Source organism: Schistocerca cancellata, chromosome 5 (assembly GCF_023864275.1).
Source record: "Schistocerca cancellata isolate TAMUIC-IGC-003103 chromosome 5, iqSchCanc2.1, whole genome shotgun sequence".
NCBI classification, from domain to species: domain Eukaryota; kingdom Metazoa; phylum Arthropoda; class Insecta; order Orthoptera; family Acrididae; genus Schistocerca; species Schistocerca cancellata.
This window is the reverse complement of record NC_064630.1, coordinates 837,230,049-837,252,080: the sequence shown is the minus strand read 5'-3', so window position 1 is coordinate 837,252,080 and position 22,032 is coordinate 837,230,049. Positions and strand designations below refer to the sequence as shown.

The window sequence follows — 22,032 nt, the reverse complement described above, 5'->3', positions numbered from 1 at the left end:
GACTGATTACCTCAGAAGTTAAGTCGCATAGTGCTCAGAGCCATTTTTTTTTTAAATTTTGAATAACTGGAACCGAAACAGTAACTTGACAAGCAAACAAGGGATAGGAGAGCACACAGTATGTCACAGCCACTTTGAAATAGCGACATACAGTGCACATGGACAATATGGATCCTACACATGTATTACTTTCGTTATCGCAACAAAAGGCACTTTCATCAGTACAGAATAAATCTATTTTAATTTGAGACACTTTTATGTAAAATAACACTGAAGTGATGAGTGAAAAGATCCTGCTAAGCATTGAAGATGCACAGCTACTGTGGTGGTGTTATTTGTAATTATTGTAACTAATAAACATCTTTCTTTAACATTATCTTTACAAAGAATTGACCACTGACTGAAAATGAATTTTTACACCGGTGTTGCCTGATAATTTTCAGTGTGAATCATTTTTTAACTGATAGTGCTTCGATGCAACGTAGCAAAGACACTTTCCTGCACTTTTTTTGAAACATAAATTTAGTTTGTCACACGCCATGGATCACTAAAATCGTATATTCTGAACACCACAGCAATAATCTTTTTAACAGTAATAAAAATGTGCACAATACCTTTTGTTGTCATATTCTGCAACTGCTTTTTTTATTGTGTTTGTCAATGTAATAAAATAGCTGGCACTTGTACACAATCTGATGCTTTGCTTAATGTAGCAATAACAATTTTAAGAAATTAGCCCATGTATAAGCAGCTTACGATCTGAAAACGTTGCTGATTAAATATCACCGTATGTGAAAAGGACACACTAAACATTTATTGAAACAACAAGACTGTGATAAAGTCTGTTGTTTTTAAACACTTATCTTGTATCAAATTGTACAAGAGGACGACAAATCATGACTTTCAGAATGTCCGTCACTATGAAAAATAGAATATACTAAACTTCACCACAGATATAAATGCTTTAGTCCTTTTGTGGGTCGGCCTCTGTGACCGAGCGGTTCTACGCGCTTCAGTCCGGAACCGCGCTGCTGCTACGGTCGCAGGTTCGAATCCTGCCTCGTGCATGGATGTGTGTGATGTCCTTAGGTTAGTTAAGTTTAAGTTGTTCTAAGTCTAGGGGAGTGATGACCTCAGATGTTAAGTCCCATAGTGCTTAGAGCCATTTGAACCATTTCCTTTCGTGGTGTTGAGCAACGTACTGCACCCTCTGACGAGATTTTGCTACTAATAGGTGGTTTAGCAGCGGCTTCCAAGTCGTAATTCCCATCGTAATATTTGGCCAGTACAGTGGGTAATGCTACAACACAATGTGCGCATCCTTCACAACAAACAAAGACTTCCCACTGGCACTCATAAAAATATTGCCACTTCTGCTTGGTTGGCTATATTATCAATACCTATAATTTCCCGTCCATCCGAGGACGTTTAACAATGATGGTGCTCCTTTTAATCACCACCACACTACTTCACAACCTTTCCGACTCACAAAACAGACTGTTCTGGAAATTTTTGTCGCAGCATTTCTCCAGCCTCCTTACCTATCCGCGGCAAAGTCCCTTTAGATAGACGGAAGTGTAAAGCCGTGACTCATTACAGCTTTAATTACAAAGGTCCATAATATTTTTAAAAGAAAGATCAACTAACAATATATAGAGATTAATAAAAAAAATCATTATTTACAGGTATACATTTAAAACACAGTTACAGAGTATTGGATGCGTACTTCGCAGGCTGGTGTAGGTGGTGTAGCGTTTGGAATTGTCTGCATCATCTGACTACCCAGAAGAGAATACGTAGTAGCGAGTTGCTCCACTGTATCAGAATGATGAAGAGGTGGTACTGCACTAGAACACTCGGATGGCTCTGAGCACTATGGGACTTAACATCTGAGGCCATCAGTCCCCTAGAACTTAAACCTAACTAACGTAAGGACATCACACACATCCATGCCCGAGGCAGGATTCGAACCTGCAACCGTAGCAGTCGCGCGATTGCGGACTGAAGCGCTTAGAACCGCTCGGCCACCGCGGCCGGCCGCACAACATCACAGTAAGGGCAGAATAGCAGAGTATGTCTCTGTTAAATAACGGAATCCACGGGAACAGACGTGGACAAGAGGATGCGGATGGAACATTCATTTCAACATCAGCAGAAAGGGCCACGTCAAGCCATTTGAAACAAGACTCTCCACAGTCCTGAGTCGGTTGGCGTTTAAACTGTGCTAACGCTGACGGCGCCTTAACCGCAGCAGGGGCCGCCCGCATCTGAACGTGCCGGTGGCCGAGTAGCCGGCACGGTAACTCAGCGTGTTTGGTCAGAGGGCTGGCCGCCCTCTGTAAGAAAAAAAACTGAGTTAATGGATCAACAACGAACTGAAATGGGTGTCTTTCGACGTCCGCCCCGAGCAGATACAACGAACAAAATTAGATTTAAAAAAAAGCGGTTCTAGGCGCTTCCGTCCGGAGCCGCGCGACAGCTACGGTCGCAGGTTCGAATCCTGCCTCGGGCATGGATGTGTGTGATGTCCTTACGCTAGTTAGGGTTAAGTAGTTCTAAGTTCTAGGGGACCGGTGACCTCAGATGTTAAGTCCCATACTGCTCATAGTCATTTGAGCCATTTTCTGAACGTGCCTGTAACGGCTGAAAATCGTGCGGAGTGGGGATTTCCCAACATCCTCTAAACCGGCAGGGGTACTGACAGCACAACGGCGAAGACATTAATTCAGCTAATGTCAACGGGCGACGGCTTTAAAGTCGTAACACGACACCGGTAACGGGATCTGAGATGGCCACCTTCATTACAAAGGAAGCAGGTTCCTTCTTGCCCGCCACACGTAGCACGAATCCGGCAACCACGGACATTCAGGTGTGAAGGAATAATTGTTTGAACACACATTTCTACGGTTCGGATACCACTGTATCACTGCATGCGATGTAAGCAGACCAGCGTTACCGCCGAACATGTCGAACGACTCCGGGAGGAAGCCACACCGCCTTAAGAAATGAATCGTCCACTTCAGGTGGGAGACTGTAAACTATAACCGGAATATACTCGAGCTACGCATTTCCAATGACTGGATTAACGGCGCCGTCGCAGTGCGGAAACATCACTACAGAACAAACCCGATAAAGAAGCCGGTCTACTTGCAAGATATCTTGAAACTTGACCAAAAAAGCATGCAAAAGTAAAATCAGAATCAACAGTATCTAGTCGGTCAAGCGTAACGCGAATCGTGAATTTGTGGAGAGCCCAGTTGCACATGACGCGCACCCTTGTCAAAACTGAAACGAACCGTACCCCGACGAGGAATATTCTCGGCAGACTCGGCAGACAGCGCAGCGCGGGCAGAGAACGCGGCCGCCAGAGAACAAACCGGCAGCGAACTCTGCTAGGCGGGGGCGATGCGACACCCGCCGGCACACGCAGACGACTGACCGCACACACACGGTCGGCGGTCGGCGGTCGACGGTCGACAGACACGGCGCTGCGGCACAGGCGGAACGGAAGCGAAGAACGAGCCGCTCGCTCGACGCTGCACGCAGTAACGGGGTACTTCTGTTAAACCTGCGGGCGGGAATAGGTTTTGCTAGGCAAATTTTTATCGCGAATCTCTGGATGAGCAATCGCATGCCGACCTCCGAGCGCGGCATTTTCTCTTCACCTACTGACAGGCATTTTGAACGTAATACGTGACGTGGTACGACGGGGCTCTCGTAGATTATGGCGCTCAACCGAACTGCACCGTGATGGTGACACCATCGAAATATACCTCTCTTTGCCAACTGTGTCATGTTTACTTTTTCCGAAGGATACTATCAGCGCACACTCCGCTGCAGAGTGAAAATCTCATTCTGGACACAGAATTTCATTCCGCGATTTCAAAATCGTACTACACACTAGAAAATTATATGTTTCTCCATAACCAGTTCTCGACACCTGTATTTCGAGATACGCTTTTGTTCCCTCTGTACGCATCCTAATTGATATGTGATTTTAACAACACGAATCGTACACTGCGTGACCAAAAGTATCCGGACACCTGGCTGAAAATGACTTAGAAGTTCGTGGCACCCTCAATCGGTAATGCCGGAATTCAATATGATGTTGGCCCACTCTTAGCCTCGACGACAGCTTCCACTCTCGCAGGCATACGTTGAATCAGGTACTGGAACGTTTCTTGGGAAATGGCAGCCCATTCTTCACGTAGTGCTGCGCTGAGGAGTGGTATCGATGTCAGTCGGTGAGGTCTGGCACGAAGTCGGCGTTCCAAAACATCCCAGAGGTGTTCTATTGGATTCAGGTCAGGAATCGGTGCAGGCCAGTCCATTACAGGCTGTGCGTTATGAACAGGTGCTCGATCGTGTTTAAAGATGCAATCGCCATCCCCGAATTGATCTTCAACAGTGAGAAGCAAGAAGGAGCTTAAAACATGCTTAAAACACAGTGTAGGCCTCTGCTGTGGTAGTGCCACGCAAACCGAGCCCCCTCCATGAAAAACACGACCACACCGTAACACCACCGCTTCCGTACTTTACTGTTGGCACTACACTCGCTCGCAGATGACTTTCACCAGGCATTCGCCATACCCACACCCTGCCATCAGATCGCCACATTGTGTACCGTGTCTTTAAGTCAACAGACGAGGTCGGCGCCTGTACGCTTTTGTGCTGTACGTGTCCCTTCACCTTTCCACTTCAGTATGACATCGGAAACAGTGGACCTAGGGAAGTTTAGGAGTACAGATGTATGACACAAGTGACACCCAACCACCTGACCACGTTCGAAGTCCGTGAGTTCCGCGGAGCGCCACATTCTGCTCTCTCATGATGTCTAATGACTACTGAGGTCGCTGACGTGGAGTACCTGGCAGTAGGTGGCACCACAATGCACCTAATATGAAAAACGTATGTTTTTGGGGGTGTACGGATACTTTTGATGCCATAGTGTATATGTTTTCCACTGACAATGTACGGAAAATATGCACAACGCGGCGAGATTTCGTTCGCCTGTTGCACAGGCTGCAAGAAATATTCAAGTTTTGCCTGTTTCTATAATTAGTTTCACTCCACTGACTGAGAACACTCACGAATAGACGTTCAGTTAGGATTGCGCAATAATATACTTTAGGTGTATTTTTGTACATTGTATCATGTTGAAAATAACTGTCAATATATTATATATACTTATCTGGTTATTAATTACATCTTCCGATGTTTTGTCACGGATTGCCAACAAGATATCAAAGTGAGAATGGCTCTGGCGAACGAGGTACTCCAAAAGCAGAGAAGACTCCTAGCTAGTTGTTTAAACAGGAATTAAGAAAGCGACTGGTTAAGTGCTTAATATGGAGCGTGGCCTTGTCTGGAACAGAAATCAGGATGAGAAGAGAATTGAAGCTTGTGAAATGTGGACATGGCGTAGAATGGAGAAGATCAGCTGGACTGAATGAAGAAGTACTGAGGAGAGTTGGAGAAGAACGGAGGAGTCTGCTGATGGTGAAGTACAGGAAACTAAACTGGACAGGCCACAATCTAAGAAGAGATTGCCTTCTAGTAGAGGCAACTGATTGTTTGGTTCCGGGAAAGAGGGAGAAGGGCAGAAGAAGGTTCTAGACGCTGGATGATGTCAGCAGGCCGTAAGGAGGGTACCAAAGAATGAAGAGGAACGCAGAAGACAGAGAAGCATGGAGGGCTATGCAGTCAAAACTTGCCGCAAGGCAGACAACCCAATGGCGATGATGGTTTGCTTCAAAAAAGGGAAAAGTATTCTGTTTATCAGAATATTATCAGATACACCGAAAAAATATCGATTGAAAGACAAAAGACTATGACCACGACCTGAACACTGACCAGCAAGTTTACAGAGCGCCTCATACGAGGAACCAGTAATTAATTTCCCTAATAGCTTTCTTCTGGGCGGCCTTACTCAAGGACAAGGAGCGGACGCGCCCCCAGCCTTCCCCCTAGCTCTCTAGGAAAGGAAGACAAACAGTGTAGTCAGGTGTTTTTCTTTCAGGACAATGATTTAAAACTCGGTATTACGCCGGTTTCTAATAGTGTCGGAACTGGAACTTTTTTATGGTCGCCATTCGTTTTCCAAATTATTAAAAGTACTTAATACTCCCCTCCCCCTGTTCGCCCCTACCCCTACAAATAATCGTATGGGCGTTCTCGAATATTATAATTTCAAAAAATGAAAAATAGAATTTTTTGAAATATATTTCAGGTACACAATCCATAAGATACCTTAACAAATAAATTATTGTATGCAATTTATCACTAACCGAAAATCGATGGATGTAGTGTACATGTAGTGTGTGTTGACACAGCCTCTCCTAAGAAGCGACATAGCTTAAATTTCATCAGTGGTTTTTAACTGCAGCTCCAATATTTCGTGCATGTTTGTTTATTTATCAGGCTGTCTTTAGCACGGGTAGGAACTGTGACTGCTGTGTTTAGCTGAGAGCTCAGGTGGCGACCCTTAGCTCACAGCTTCAGCCGCCATTGGCTTCACTCACGCAGCTTGTGGGGGCCGCACAAGGAGATCCGAGCGACGTCTGGCACGCCCCCCGATCGGTCTGCTTCTGGCTCCTGCCCACACTCAGGTTGGCCCCTCACTTGCAGTCGACTGTGAGGCCTTTCCAATGTTTTGCAGCAGCGACTTTCCAGGGGTCCAATAGAAGGGCCTCCCCAGTTCGTCTGAGGAACAGGTTTTGGGCTCACAGCCGGCCGGTGTGGCCGTGCGGTTCTAAGCGCTTCAGTTTGGAACCGCGTGACCGCTACGGTCGCAGGTTCGAATCCTGCCTCGGACATGGATGTGTGTGATGTCCTTAGGTTAGTTAGGTTTAAGTAGTTCTAAGTTCTAGGGGACTGATGACCTTAGAAGTTAAGTCCCATAGTGCTCCGAGCCATTTGAACCATTTTGGGCTCACAAAGTCACCAAGACAGATCAAGTCGCTCGCCCCATTACAGAGGAAGCCTCTCGGGTCACAAGATCTGGGCATTCACAGAGTGAATGTGAGGCGCATAATGGGTCCCCTTAGGGATATAGCTGCCAAGAACGGGGAAGGACTACAGTGTGCAATCTGTATATGGAGTCGTTCCAGATGTGTAATGGATGCTTCCAGATGCCATAAAGAGCACAGAGTGAAGCCAATTGCAGATGGTAGCTCATGTTGGTACTAATGACGTGTGTCGCTTTGGATCAGAAGAAATCCTCTCTGGTTTCGGCTGGCTAGCTGCAGTGGTAAAGACTGACCTGCGAGATAGAGGCGGAGCTCACCATTTGCAGCATTGTCAACAGAACTTACTGTGGTCCTTCTGTTCAGAGCTGGGGGCTGCAGATTCCTCGACATGCGTCATTGGGTGGTTGGTTTCCGGGTTCCATGAATTAGGTCAGTGGTCCACTACACAAAGAAAGGGATTACACAGGTAACTGGGGCTGTCTGGGCGGTTTTTTAGGTTAGAGCGGCTCGGAAAAGAACTGAAAAGGCTTCAGTTTCAAAGAGGGCAGAATAAATACAGGAAATGGTGTACACAGCAACAATCGATATTGCAATTGCAAACTGCGATAGCTGCGTTGGGAAAGAACCTATTCCATATGCTGAATCTCAAATAGTTATAGCGGCGGAGAGCAGGCTAAAGGCAGAAATGAGTCCTGCCGAAATTTTCACAAAGGATCTAACCGCGTTCAGAAAGGATAGATGAAATACAATTGGTGCTGGAGGATTAATTGCTGTCAGTAGTAGTTTACTTATAGTGAACTGAAGTACGACGGATATTCAGAAAATAGGGAACGTTTTGGCATTAAAAAACTATCTACAAGAAATACATTTTATTATATACGTCTGAAAGAGCGACTGACAAACTATTTTTCCACATAGTCACCAAACACATCGAGGCGGTGGACAAGCTTTGAAAGAGCTTCGTCATAAAATTGTGCCGCCTGACGCTTCAGCCAGTGGGTCACGCCCGGCTGGAGTTCCGCGTCGTCATCAAGGCGCTGCGTTGCGAGCCAGTTCTTCATCTCGGGAAGCAAGTGGAAGTCGCTTGGAGTAAGATCGGGGCTGCACGGCGGATGAAGGAAAATTTCCCATTTGAATGAATTAAGGAGTTCTTTAGTGCGGTTTGCCGTGTGAGATCGGGCATTGTCGTGCAAAAACAAAATTTTGGAGGTCAGCTTTCCTCGGCGTTCGTTTTCAACTGCTCAATAAGAAGCACACCTTGCCCATCCCAAAACACTGTCGCCATGAGCTCCCTTACTGACAAGTTTGCAAACATCTTCTTGGTTTTTGGGGGGAGCTTGTGTACCCCCACTCCATGGACTGTAATTTTGTCTGGCAATTGACGTGTTTCACCCAAGTCTCGTCACCGGTTACAATTCGATACAGTAATGAACCACCATGTTTGTGGTAGGCCTCCAGAAATGTCAACGCTGCCCCCATTCGCTGTTCTTTATGGTGCTTTGTAAGCACCCATCCAGCACAAAATTTGTAGTAACCTAGTTTTTGAGTGACAATTTCAAAAAATCCATGACACTTGTGGAAAAGAAAGTTAAAGCTCCGTTATTGTGAAGCGACGGTTTTCACGAATCGTTTTAACTTAAGCGACGTGATCGTCAGTCAGAATGCTCGGGCGTCCACTCTTCTCTTCATCATGAACTTTGGTTCGGCCGTTTTTAAGCCGAATGCACCATTTACGGACGGAACATTCACTCATTACGTTGTTTCCGTACACTTCGCACAGTTCACGATAAATTTCTATAGGTTTTAGGTTTTTTGCCAACAAAAACCCTATCACAGACCGCACCTCACAACTGGCGGGATTTTCGATTGCAGCGCACATTTCAAATTCGAATATCGAAAAAACCAGACTCGCAGAGACTTTCCCACTGTCACGGATGGATTCCGACTGAGCTGCCCAGAACGCACATACCAAAATATACGCGATCGGCGTCAGACGGAAACGTTCCTTGCTTTCTGAGTAGCCCTCGCAAATCTTTCCTGTGACTTGTATGAGTAGATGCTATATTTGGCAACCCGAATAAATTAATAATTGGTTTCTTTTACCGACATCCCCTACTCTGATGATACAGTTACTGAAAAATTCAAAGGAAACTGAGCTCATTTCAAACAGGCACACCACTCATACAATTACAGGTGGTGGTGATTTCAATCTACCCTCTATAAGTTGGCGAAAATACATGTTTAACTTCTGTAGTAGGCATAAATCGTCGTCCATAATGGTACCGAAGGCTGTATCAGAACAACTAGTTCAGGAGCCCACTCGAAGTATAAGTGGTTGCGGAAAAAGTCATCATCTTAGCAACAAAAAATCCTGACCAAGTATAGTGCATCGTGACATACGGGGATTAGTGACCACAAGGTTGTTGTACCTAGGTTGTATACTGTGACGCACAAGCGCATCCAGAACATACGCATAATACATCTATTTAAAGAGAAACCTTCCTAAGAGACAGTCTCCACTCATTCCAATCTGACTATGTAGGCGCACACCTGTTGTTTAATTTCAAAGAAGTAATATCGACGGCAATTCAGAGACATATATACCAGATAAATCATTAGGAGATGGTACACAAAACTGGTCAGAACAGTGTTGCAGAAGCACCGAAAAAAGGAATTTAAATGTAAAAGAAAGCACAATCTCCAAAATTGGCGAAGTTTTTCAGCGGCTCGAAATTAAAACGAACTTCCATGTGAGGTGCTTTTAATAGTTTCCACAATGAAACCCTAAGATCAGTACCAAAAGTGTAGAAAGTTCCACAAGTCATACCACTACCCAAGAAAGGAAATAGTAACAATCTGCTGAATTACAGACCCACATACTAACATCGATTTGCACTACTAGGATTTTGGAATTTATACTATGTTCGAGCATTATGAATTACCGAGAAGAATTTATTGACAAGTAGCCAACACGGTTTTAGAAAATATCGTTCTTGTGAAACATAACTAGTCCCTTACTCTCGCGAAGTAATGAGTGCTGTCGACAAGGGACGTCAAATTGATTCCATGTTTTTAGATTTCCAGAAGGCCATCCTTCCTCACAAAGGACTTAAAATCAAATTGCGTGCCTGTGAAGTATCGTCTCAGTTGTGGGGCTGGATTCGTGATTTCCTGCCAGAAATGTCACAGTTCGTAGTAAGTGACGGAAAACGAATCGAGAAAAGAGAAATAGTAACTGGCTTTGTCCCAAGAAGTATTAAAGACCCTCTGCTGTTACTGATCTATATAAACGGTTTAGAAGGTAATGTGAGCAGCCCTCTCAGATTGTTTGCAGATGATGCTGTCATTTACCGTCTTGTAAAGTAGTCAAATGACGGAAACGAATTGCAATTTGGAGAAAGTGACTGTTGACAATAATTGAAATTGTTAAGTCGTCCACACGAGTGCTGAAAGGAACCACATCAGTCTCAGCTCTGTAAACTCAACGAACTACTTTGGGCTTCCAATTACGAATGACTTAAACAGGAATGATCACACAGATTATGTTGTGGGGAAACCAAACCAAAGACTATGACACTTAGATCCGCATTAGATAGGATTGCCGGAGTATATCGAAAAACTCCAAAGAAGGGTAAGTCGTTATGCATTTATCGTGAAATATGGTAGAGAGTGGCAAGGATATGATAACCGAAGTGGGGTAGGTAATCATTAAACAAAGGCTCTTTTTGCTGAGGCAGGACCTTCTCGTGAAATTTCAATCACCAGAGTGTGAAAATGTTTCGTTGGCGGCCACCTACACAGGGAGATGTGGTGTTCGTGATGAGACGAGAGGAACCACAGCACGCACGCACACGGCGGCTGCAGTGTCCGTCTTGACCGCACGCTGTTCGAGAATGCAACGGTAGAGAAGTAGCTTGAAGGTGGTTCGATGAACCCTCTGCCAGGCACTTATTTATCAATTGCAGGGTAATCGAGTAGCTGTAGATGTACAGACAAAAAATGATTACAATACCAGAAAAAATGAATGATTTATGCAAAAGAAAGAACTTCACAAACTGATCATGACAATAACGCGTTGGTCAACCTCTGACTCTTTCGCAAGCAGTTATTCGGCTTGGTACTGATTGACAGAGTTACTGGATGTCCTACTAAGTGTTATCGCACTAAATTCTGTCAAACTGGTACGTTACTTCGTCAAAATTCCGAGTTGGTATACGGCCCTGCCCATAATGTTCCAGACGTGCTCCACTGGGGTGAGATCCGACGAACTTGCAGGTCAAGATAGGGCCTGGCAAGCAGGAAGACAAGGAGTAGAAACTGGCGCTGTGTGCGGGCGGACGTTATCTAGCTGAAATGTAAATAGACGACGTCGTGCCATAACGAGCAACAGAATGAGATTGGGGGGGGGGGGGGATATTTCTGTGCTGTAAGGGTGCCGCGGAAGACAACCAAAGGGGTCTCGCAATGAAAAGGAATAATATCCCAGACCGTCACTCGTCGTTATGGGGCAGTATGGCGGACAACAGTCACGTTGGTGTCCCAGTGTTCTCTGGGACGTTTCCAGACATGTCTTCTGGCTGGAAACTCATCGACTGGAATAAAGTTGTCTTCAGTGCTGAGTCCCACCTCTAATTGAGCCCCAGTGACCAGTGGAGGCGTGTACATCACATCTGCCGAGTTCCATCCGATTCGGATATTTCTTTCGTGATGTGTCTTTTTTTTTGGTATTAGAGTGTATTTTATATATTGACCCCAAATATAATTTATCATCTAAATACACCACCAAAACTTAACATAGCTTCTTACATCATCTGACAGAAACTTGTCTTTTAGATTAAAAATCATCTTCTGAGCTTTTGTTTCCAATCAGCAAGAACCATTTGGTTTGAACGAACTGGATGCTTGAGGAATCGTCTTTGCACCACAAGTTTTAAGGCTACTGAAAACGTTACTACCGTGAAGAAAAGGTGTATCGTGTGCATGTAGTACTGTACTGGATTTAATAAATGATGGCATGCCTTTAACCATTATTAGGAACGAAAAGGGCCCAGTACAGATTCCTGTAGAACAAGTAACTCAACTTGTTCTGTACTGGACATTTCTTCGCTACTACACACAACTTTCTAGCAGTTTTGTAGATATGATTTTAATAGTTTGAGGCTGTTATTTCTAGTGCCATACAAGTCCATTATTCTGGAAGTGCTGTCTCTACACAGCCAGAGACTTTGCTTGGTCGGCAAAAAGTAACTCGAAAAAACCCTTGTCCACAAACACTCCAAAGAGTTATTTAACTACAGAGTGTATAGGAGTGAGTCATTCATCCGTTAGTTCCCAAAACTGCAGTAACATGTCGAGGCATTGACTGCACGACGTGTTTGAATCGTTGTGGGGGGAAATACTATTCACACAACTTGCTATCCACAATCATTCTCGTGTAGCATCCATCGTACGCGGATTTCGACAGCATTCCCTCCCATATTTCGCGATAATACAAAACGTGCTGCCCTTCTTTGAACTTTTTCGATGTACTCCGCAGTCCTGTCTGGTAAGGGTCCCAAACCACGCAGCAGTATTCTGAAAGAGGACGGACAAGCGTACTGTAGGCATTCTCTTTAGCAGATCTGTTACATTTTCTAGGTCTACTGCCAATTTAAGTTGTTCATAATTGTAATGCCTAGGTATTTACCTGAATTTAAGGCTTTTAAATTAGACTGATTTATCGTGTAACCGAAGTTTAACGAATTCCTTTTAGCACTCATGTGGATGACCTCACACTTTTCCTTATTTAGGGTGAACTGGCAATTTTCGCACCATTCAGATATCTTTTCTAAATCGGTTTGCAATTTGTTTTGATCTTCTGATGACCTTATTAGTCGATAAATGACAGCGTCATCTGCAAACAACCGAAGACGGCTGCTCAGATTGTCTCCCAAATCGTTTATATAGATAAAGAACAGCAAAGGGCCTATAACACTACCTTGGGGACCACCAGAAATCACTTCCGTTTTACTCGATGACTTTCCGTCAGTTACTACGAACTGTGACCTCTCTGACAGGAAATCACAAATCCAGTCACGTAACTGAGACGATCGTACGCGGATTTCGACAGAATTCCACAAATACGCGACTGGTTTGAAATTGCGTTCTTATGGAAGAAAGCAATTTCACTACAAGTCGCTTGTGTGGTACAGTGTCAACAGCCTTCCGGAAATCCAGAAATACGGACTCGATCTGAAATCTCTCGTCAGTAGCACTCAACACTTCATGTGAATAAAGAGCTAGTTGTGTTTCACAGGAACGAAGTTTTCTAAACCCATGTTGACTGTGTGTCAATAGACAATTTTCTTCGAGGTAATTCATAGTGTTTGAACACAATATATGTTCCAAAATCCTCCTGCATATGTGGCCTGTAATTTCGTGGATTACTCCTACTAGCTTTCTTGAATGTTGGTGTGACCTGTGCAACTTTCCAGTCTTCGGGTACGGATATTTCGTCGAGCGAACGGTTGTATATTATTGTTAAGTATGCAGCTAATGCATCAGCATACTCCGAAAGAAACCTAATTGGTGTACAGTCTGGACCAGAACGCTTGCTTTTATTGATTTAAGTTGCTTCACTACTCCGAGGATATTTACTTCTACGTTACTCATGTTGGATTTCTCGATTCGAATTCTGGAATATTTACTTCATATTCTTTTGTTAAGGCATTTCGGAAGGCTGTGTTTAGTAACTATGCTTTGGCAGCACTGTCCACGATAGTATCTCCATTGCTATCGCGCAGAGAAGACCTTGATTGTTTCTTGTCGCTAATATACTTCTCATACGACCAGAATCTCTTTGGATTTTCTGCCAGGTTTCCAGACAAAGTTTCGTTGTGGAAACTGTTATAAACATTTCGCATTGAAGTCCACGCTAAATTTCTAGCTTCTGTAAAAGATCGCCAATCTTGGGGATTTTGCGTCAATTTAGATTTGGCATGTTTGTTTCGTTGTTTCTGCAACAGTATTCTAACCCGTTTTGTGTACCAAGGAGAATCAGCTCCGTCGTTTGTTAATTTATTTGGTATACATCTCCCAATTGCTGCCGATACTATTTCTTTGAATTCAAGCCACATCTGGTCTGCTCTTATATTATTAATTTGGAATGAGAGGAGACTGTCTCACAGGAAGGCGTCAAGTGGATTTCTATCTGCTTTTTTGATTAGGTATATTTTTCGCTTATTTTTCGAGGATTTGGGGATTACAATATTCAATCTTGCTACAACCCTGTGTTCGCTAATTCCTGTGTCGGTTTTGATACTCTTTATTAATCCAGAATTATTTTTTGCTAAGAGGTCAAGTGTGTTTTCACAACCGTTTACTATTCGCGTAGGCTAGTGAACTAACTGCTCGAAATAATTTTCAGATGATATTTTTTGCGTACCTCCGGAATTAAACATGTACTTTCGCCAACAAATCGAGGCTAGATTAAAGTCACCACCATCTATTATCGTATGAGTCGGTTACATGTCTGAAATCAAACTCAAGTTTTCTTTGAACCTTTCAGCAACTGTATTATCTGAATTGGGAGGTCGGTAAAAGGATTCTATTATTATTTTATCCCGGTTGCCAACAATAACCTCTGCGCATACTAACTCACAGGTAGTATCTACTTCAATTTCGCGACGAGTTAAATGACTTCTGACAGCAACAAACACGCCACCGCCAATCGTGTTTAGTCTATCCTTTCGGAACACCGTTAGGCTGTTCGCAAAAATTTCAGCTGAGCTTATATCCGGCTCATTTGAGCATCAGTGCTTTCTACACTACTGGCCATTAAAATTGCTACACCAAGAAGAAAAGCAGATGATAAACGGGTATTCATTGGACAAATATATTATACTAGAACTAACATGTGATTACATTTTCATGCAATTTGGGTGCATAGATCCTGAGAAATCAGTACCCAGACCAACCACCTCTGGCCGTAATAACGGCCGTGATACGCCTGGACATTGAGTCAAACAGAGACTGGATGGCGGGTACAGGTACAGCTGCCCATGCACCTTCAACACGATAACACAGTTCATTAAGAGTAGTGACTGGCGTATTGTGACGAGCCAGTTTCTCGGCCATCATCGACCAGACGTTTTCAGTTGGTGAGAGATGTGGAGAACGTGCTGGCCAGGGCAGCAGTCGAATATTTTCTGTATCCAGAAAGGCCCGTACAGGACTTGCAACATGTGGTCGTGCATTATCCTGGTGAAATGTAGGGTTTCACTCCGTCTTCAGGCCACGAGTGGCGTACCGGAACCATCCGACCGCCGTGTCATCCTCCGAAGAGGATGCGGATAGGAGGGGCGTGGGGTCAGCACACCGCTTTCCCGGTCGTTATGATGGTATTCTTTGACCGAAGAAGCTACTACTCGATCGAGTAGCTCAATTGGCATCACGAGGCTGTGTGCACCCCGAAAAATGGCAACAGCGCATGGCGACTAGATGGTCACCCATCCAACTGCCGTCCACGCCCAACAGCGCTTAACTTCGGTGATCTCACGGGAACCGGTGTATCCACTGCGGCAAGGCCGTTGCCGAAATGTAGGGTTTCGCAGGGATCGAATGAAGGGTAGAGCCACGGGTCGTAACACATCTGAAATGTAACGTCCACTGTTCAAAGTTCCGTCAATGCGAACAAGAGACGACTGAGACGTGTAAGCAATGGCACCCCATACCATCACGCCGGGTGATACGCCAGTATGGCGATGACGAATACACGCTTCCAATGTGCGTTCACTGCGATGTCTCAAACACGGATGCGACCATCGTGATGCTGTAAACAGAACCTGGATTCATCCGAAAAAAATGACGTTTTGCCATTCGTGCACCCAGGTTCGTCGTTGAGTACACCATCACAGGCGCTTCTGTCTGTGATGCAGCGTCAAGGGTAACCGCAGCCATGGTCTCCGAGCTGATAGTCCAGGCTGCTGCAAATGTCTTCGAACTGTTCGTTCAGATGGTTGTTGTCTTGCAAACGTCCCTATCTGTTGACTCAGGGATCGAAACGTGGCTGCACGATCCGTTACAGCCATGCGGATAAGATGCCTGTCATCTCGAGTGCTAGTGATACGCGGCCGTTGGGCTCCAGCACGGCGCTCCGTATTACCCTCCTGAACCCAGCGATTCCATATTCTGCTAACAGTCATTGGATCTCGACCAATGCGAGCAGCAATGTCGCTATACGATAAACCCCAATCGCGATAGGCTGCAATTCGACCTTTATCAAAGTCGGAAACGTGATGGTACGCATTTCTCCTCCTCACACGAGACATGACAACAACGTTTCACCAGGCAACGCCGGTCAACTGCTGTTTGTGTATGAGAAATCGGTTGGAAACTTTCCTCATGTCAGCACGTTGTAGGTGTCGCCACCGGCGCCAACCTTGTGTGAATGCTCTGAAAAGCTAATCATTTGCATATCACAGGATCTTCTTCGTGTCGGTTAAATTTCGCGTCTGTAGCACGTCATCTTCGTGGTGCAGCAATTGTAATGGCCAGTAGTGTATTAGCACTTGGTGCTCTGGTACTTTCTCAACACAGCTACGACAATTTACAACTGTTATACCAATGGTTGCTGTATCTACCTTCTTCCTGTGTTCGGCCTGCACCCTTTGTGACGGAAGCCCTTCTTATGTTTTCCCGAGACCCTCTAACCTAAAAAACCGCCCAGTCCACGCCACACAGCCTCTGCTACCGGTGTAGCCACCTCCTGCGTGTAGTAGACACCTGAACTATTAAGTGGAACCCGAAACCCAAGCACCCGTTGACGCAAGTCGAGGAATCTGCAGCCTTCACGCTCGCAGAACCGTCTGAGCCTCTGTTTCAGGCCCTCCACTCGGATCTGTACCAGAAGTCCACAATCGGTCCTGTCGACTATGCTGCAAATGGTCAGCTGTGCTTTCATCTTGCAGCCTTTACCACTTCTGTTAGCCGCTCAAAACCAGAGAGAATCTCTTCTGATCCAAAGTGACATACATTCCTGGAAATGGAAAAAAGAACACATTGACACCGGTGTGTCAGACCCACCATACTTGCTCCGGACACTGCGAGAGGGCTGTACAAGCAATGATCACACGCACGGCACAGCGGACACACCAGGAACCGCGGTGTTGGCCGTCGAATGGCGCTAGCTGCGCAGCATTTGTGCACCGCCGCCGTCAGTGTCAGCCAGTTTGCCGTGGCATACGGAGCTCCATCGCAGTCTTTAACACTGGTAGCATGCCGCGACAGCGTGGACGTGAACCGTATGTGCAGTTGACGGACTTTGAGCGAGGGCGTATAGTGGGCATGCGGGAGGCCGGGTGGACGTACCGCCGAATTGCTCAACACGTGGGGCGTGAGGTCTCCACAGTACATCGATGTTGTCGCCAGTGGTCGGCGGAAGGTGCACGTGCCCGTCGACCTGGGACCGGACCGCAGCGACGCACGGATGCACGCCAAGACCGTAGGATCCTACGCAGTGCCGTAGGGGACCGCACCACCACTTCCCAGCAAATTAGGGACACTGTTGCTCCTGGGGTATCGGCGAGGACCATTCGCAACCGCCTCCATGAAGCTGGGCTACGGTCCCGCACACCGTTAGGCCGTCTTCCGCTCACGCCCCAACATCGCGCAGCCCGCCTCCAGTGGTGTCGCGACAGGCGTGAATGGAGGGACGAATGGAGACGTGTCGTCTTCAGCGATGAGAGTCGCTTCTGCCTTGGTGCCAATGATGGTCGTATGCGTGTTTGACGCCGTGCAGGTGAGCGCCACAATCAGGACTGCATACGACCGAGGCACACAGGGCCAACACCCGGCATCATGGTGTGGGGAGCGATCTCCTACACTGGCCGTACACCACTGGTGATCGTCGAGGGGACACTGAATAGTGCACGGTACATCCAAACCGTCATCGAACCCATCGTTCTACCATTCCTAGACCGGCAAGGGAACTTGCTGTTCCAACAGGACAATGCACGTCCGCATGTATCCCGTGCCACCCAACGTGCTCTAGAAGGTGTAAGTCAACTACCCTGGCCAGCAAGATCTCCGGATCTGTCCCCCATTGAGCATGTTTGGGACTGGATGAAGCGACGTCTCACGCGGTCTGCACGTCCAGCACGAACGCTGGTCCAACTGAGGCGCCAGGTGGAAATGGCATGGCAAGCCGTTCCACAGGACTACATCCAGCATCTCTACGATCGTCTCCATGGGAGAATAGCAGCCTGCATTGCTGCGAAAGGTGGATATACACTGTACTAGTGCCGACATTGTGCATGCTCTGTTGCCTGTGTCTATGTGCCTGTGGTTCTGTCAGTGTGATCATGTGATGTATCTGACCCCAGGAATGTGTCAATAAAGTTTCCCCTTCCTGGGACAATGAATTCACGGTGTTCTTATTTCAATTTCCAGGAGTGTATATCATTGGTACCGACGTGAGCAACCGCGTGCAGTTGGCTGCAGCCTGTACTCTTCATGGCATCCGGGAGGACCCTTTGCACATCTGGAATGACTCCACCCGGTGTGCACACGGAGTGCACATTGGTTTTCTTTCCCTTCTTGTCAGCAAAGTCGCTAAAAGGCCGCATCACGTGCCTAACGCTGGAGATCCCAACTACGAATAATTCCACCCCCTGTGATTGCCCGGATCTTGCAGGCAGAGTGGTTTCCTCTGAAACAGGACAGGCGACAGCATCTAGCTCCGCGACAGTGTCAGCCACAGACAGCACCTGGAAGCTGTTCGTCAGACAAGCCGGGGAGGCCTTACGTGCGTCCGGCAGGGAAGTCTTTCGCCGCCTGCTTCGCCCCGGGGCGGCCTCCCACTCGACCAGAGGTGAGGGGTCAGCGGTAACTGGTTTGGCCACCGGGGAGGACCGATAGGAGGACTCGGAAGTGCTGGACGTCCGTCGGATCCCTACGGCCGGCCCACAACAGTGGTGTCCATCCACTGCAGCCTCAAGCTGCGTAACCAAAGCCATCACAGCCCGAAGCTGAGAGCGAAGTGTCACCAACTCGGCTCGCATCCGCACACAACAATCTCAGTCCCTGTACAGACCGTCGAAAACTAAACTACGCAGATAAACAGACTATCGGCACGTGCTGCGGAACTCTACTGTAGACCCTGACGAAATCGCAGGGACTGTGTCTAATAATACGCAGATATTCAAAAATCTAACTACCGAAGCACTCAGGTGAAACTAATTAATTTGCCCCTGATTAGGAACGTGTAATACGTCACAAAATGGGTTTACCATCCGACGCAAACGAAAACGCAAGAACTGTGGCTATTAGATATTAAATTTACACGCAGAAACTCGACAAACTAAACTACTAAAGCACACAGATGAAATATTGAAATTCGCTCTTTGTTAGGAACTCGTAAACGTCACAAAAGCGGTTACTTCCCTGTTGCTGCTCCGTCTCGGTCGGCTGCTGCCGCCTGACGTCACACGTACGCTACTCTGGCTGTGCCGCCTTGGCAGCACACTCCCATCTATTCTCTATTTCATTGCTATCAGTCCTTCCCTTCGAGAGGAAAACTCGTCGCTAGAACTAATAAATAAAATCAAATAATTTTTTCTGTTAATCTGTATTGCACCCAACGAAATTTTCTTAGTACTCCACGAATGGGCAATTTCGACTATGCGAGAAAAACTATTTCTTCATAGCTGTAGACTTAGACACAAAGAGAAATCACAGTTTTTTCAGTCTTTTGCCGGTTTGAGTTTCCGAGCGGTTCTAGGCGCTTCAGTCTGCAACCGCACGATCGTTACGGTCGCAGGTTCGAATCCGCCGCGGGCACGGATGTGTGTGATGCCCTTAGGTTAGTTAGGTTTGAGTAGTTCTAAGTTCTCTAAGTTCTAGGGGACTGATGACCTCAGATGTTAAGTCGCATAGTGCTCAGAGCCATTTGAACCATTTTTTTCAGTCTTTCCATTGTTGTTTGGTAAATGACGATTACCAATTTCAGACGCTGTCGCTTAATTTCGATGTGTTGAAAAAACAATTGTCAACTGAGGATCGAAGCCCGATTTTTAAACATTCCCCGTGGGTAATTACGAAACTAAGAAAACGGTACATCATACAAGACTCCATGTTGTAATCAGATACAAATTTTTAGCATTCCGAGTCAATAATCGTTTCAGTTGGACCACAGGACCGAGTCCCTTCCACGTGAACACAGCCCGCAGCGCAAGGCATTCTGGAGTCACTACCAGCTCGTGGACAGTGTTGTCGGCAACTCGGGTCCACGGCTCGGTGAGGCGTGCGCCACACTCGGCAGCCGTCGCCAGCTCGTACCGACTGAAGTCGAGACTCAGCTCACCGGGCCACGGTTCTCCAGTCCGATATGGTCAGAAGCCCAGTAGAGGCGGAAAGGTAGTCGCATCGGTCGTCTGCAGTTAACGGCAAATTTCGTTGCATCGTCCTAACAGACACGTTCGTCATTCGCCCCACATCAATGTCTGCGGTTATTTCACGCAGTGCTGCTTGCCTGTTGACACTGAGAACTCTGCGCGAACGCCGCTCCTCTCGGTCGTTAAGTGAAGGCTGTCAACTGCTGCGTCGTCCACGGTGAGAGGTACCGCTCGAAGTTTGGTGTTTTCGGCACACTATTGACACTGCGGATCTGAGAATACTGAAATCGCTAACGATTATCGAAATGGAATATCCCATGTTAAAAAAAATGGCTCTGAGCACTATGGGACTTAACATCTGTGGTCATCAGTCCCCTAGAACTTAGAACCACTTAAACCTAACTAACCTAAGAACATCACACACATCCACGCCCGAGGCAGGATTCGAACCTGCGACCGTAGCGGTCACGCGGTTCCAGACTGAAGCGCCTAGAACCGCACGGCCACACCGGCCGGCGAATGTCCCATGTGCCTAGCCCCAATTTCCATTCCGCGTTAAAACTAGTAATTTCCGTCGTCAAGCCATCATCACGTCGGAAACACTTTCACACGAATCACCTGAGTGCAAACGACACCTCGGCCAGTGCAGCGACCTGCTACACCCTGTGTACGCGGCGCCACTTCCGCCATCTGTGTGTGCGCATACCGCTACGCCGTGACTTCAGTGACGTCAGTGTACGTCTACAGGTGTTACTTGCTTTTATGGTCATTCGACAGATACGAACAACTGAGGATATTGAAAAAATAATTACCGATCGACAGTTTTTTAATTTTTTTTTTAAGAAATAAGACTAGCAGATCACTCGTCTCTGACAAGTGTTCAAATGGTTCAAGTGGCTCTGAGCACTATGGGACTTAACTTCTGTGGTCATCAGTCCCGTAGAACTTAGAACTACTTAAACCTAACTAACCTAAGGACATCACACACATCCATGCCCGAGGCAGGATTCGAACCTGCGACCGTAGCAGTCCCGCGGTTCCGGACTGCGCGCCTAGAACCACTAGACCACCGCGGCCGGCTCTGACAAGTGTGTCCAAAGAAATATAAACGTTGCAACACAGCTTACGAATGCAGTGAGCACGTTTCAAAATGACTATAACGGATTTGTGCAGCAGCGAAATACGTTTTTATTTTGTTCAACAAACACAGCCCTGCAGGAAAAACTATTTCATTTCATAAATACTTGGTGTCTGTACACTTATACACGAAGAAACGCAGAAAACAAAGAATGAAACACGAGTTATTAGTGTCTGGTGCAGCTGTATAAGACTGTGAAGAGTGGCACGCGGTGCTTTCATTTCCACTTGTCGACTTATTCACATGTTTCAGCGCACTCCGATTGCCACCGTTCTACATCTGCCATTACCACGAATAAAGAGCTAACCGGAAAATAACTTAACACCATAGGTTACTTAAAAAAATAACCACAGAAAAATAGTTTCTGCGTCTCCTTAAAGTAGACATTTCACGAAAGAGGCAGGAACAATGTGCACATTGTAGAAAATAGTACCGCTTACGGCGTTCCCTTTTTAACCAAAACGTAACGTTAATCTATGAAGGCCCATTATCTTGTTGGAAAACGCGGCTGCTGCTGGGAAACGTGATTGTCACGAAAGAGTGTACGTGACCTGCA

General features: G+C 46.3%; 1 protein-coding gene and 1 pseudogene across 6 annotated transcripts in view; both read right to left on the bottom strand.

Moving 5' to 3' along the window:
* LOC126187518 (neurexin-1a) overlaps positions 1-22,032 on the bottom strand; it is a 2,258,738-nt gene that overhangs the window by 252,599 nt on the left and 1,984,107 nt on the right. The gene's annotated exons all lie outside the window — the stretch shown is intronic.
* LOC126189872 (5S ribosomal RNA) lies at positions 15,424-15,540 on the bottom strand (annotated as a pseudogene).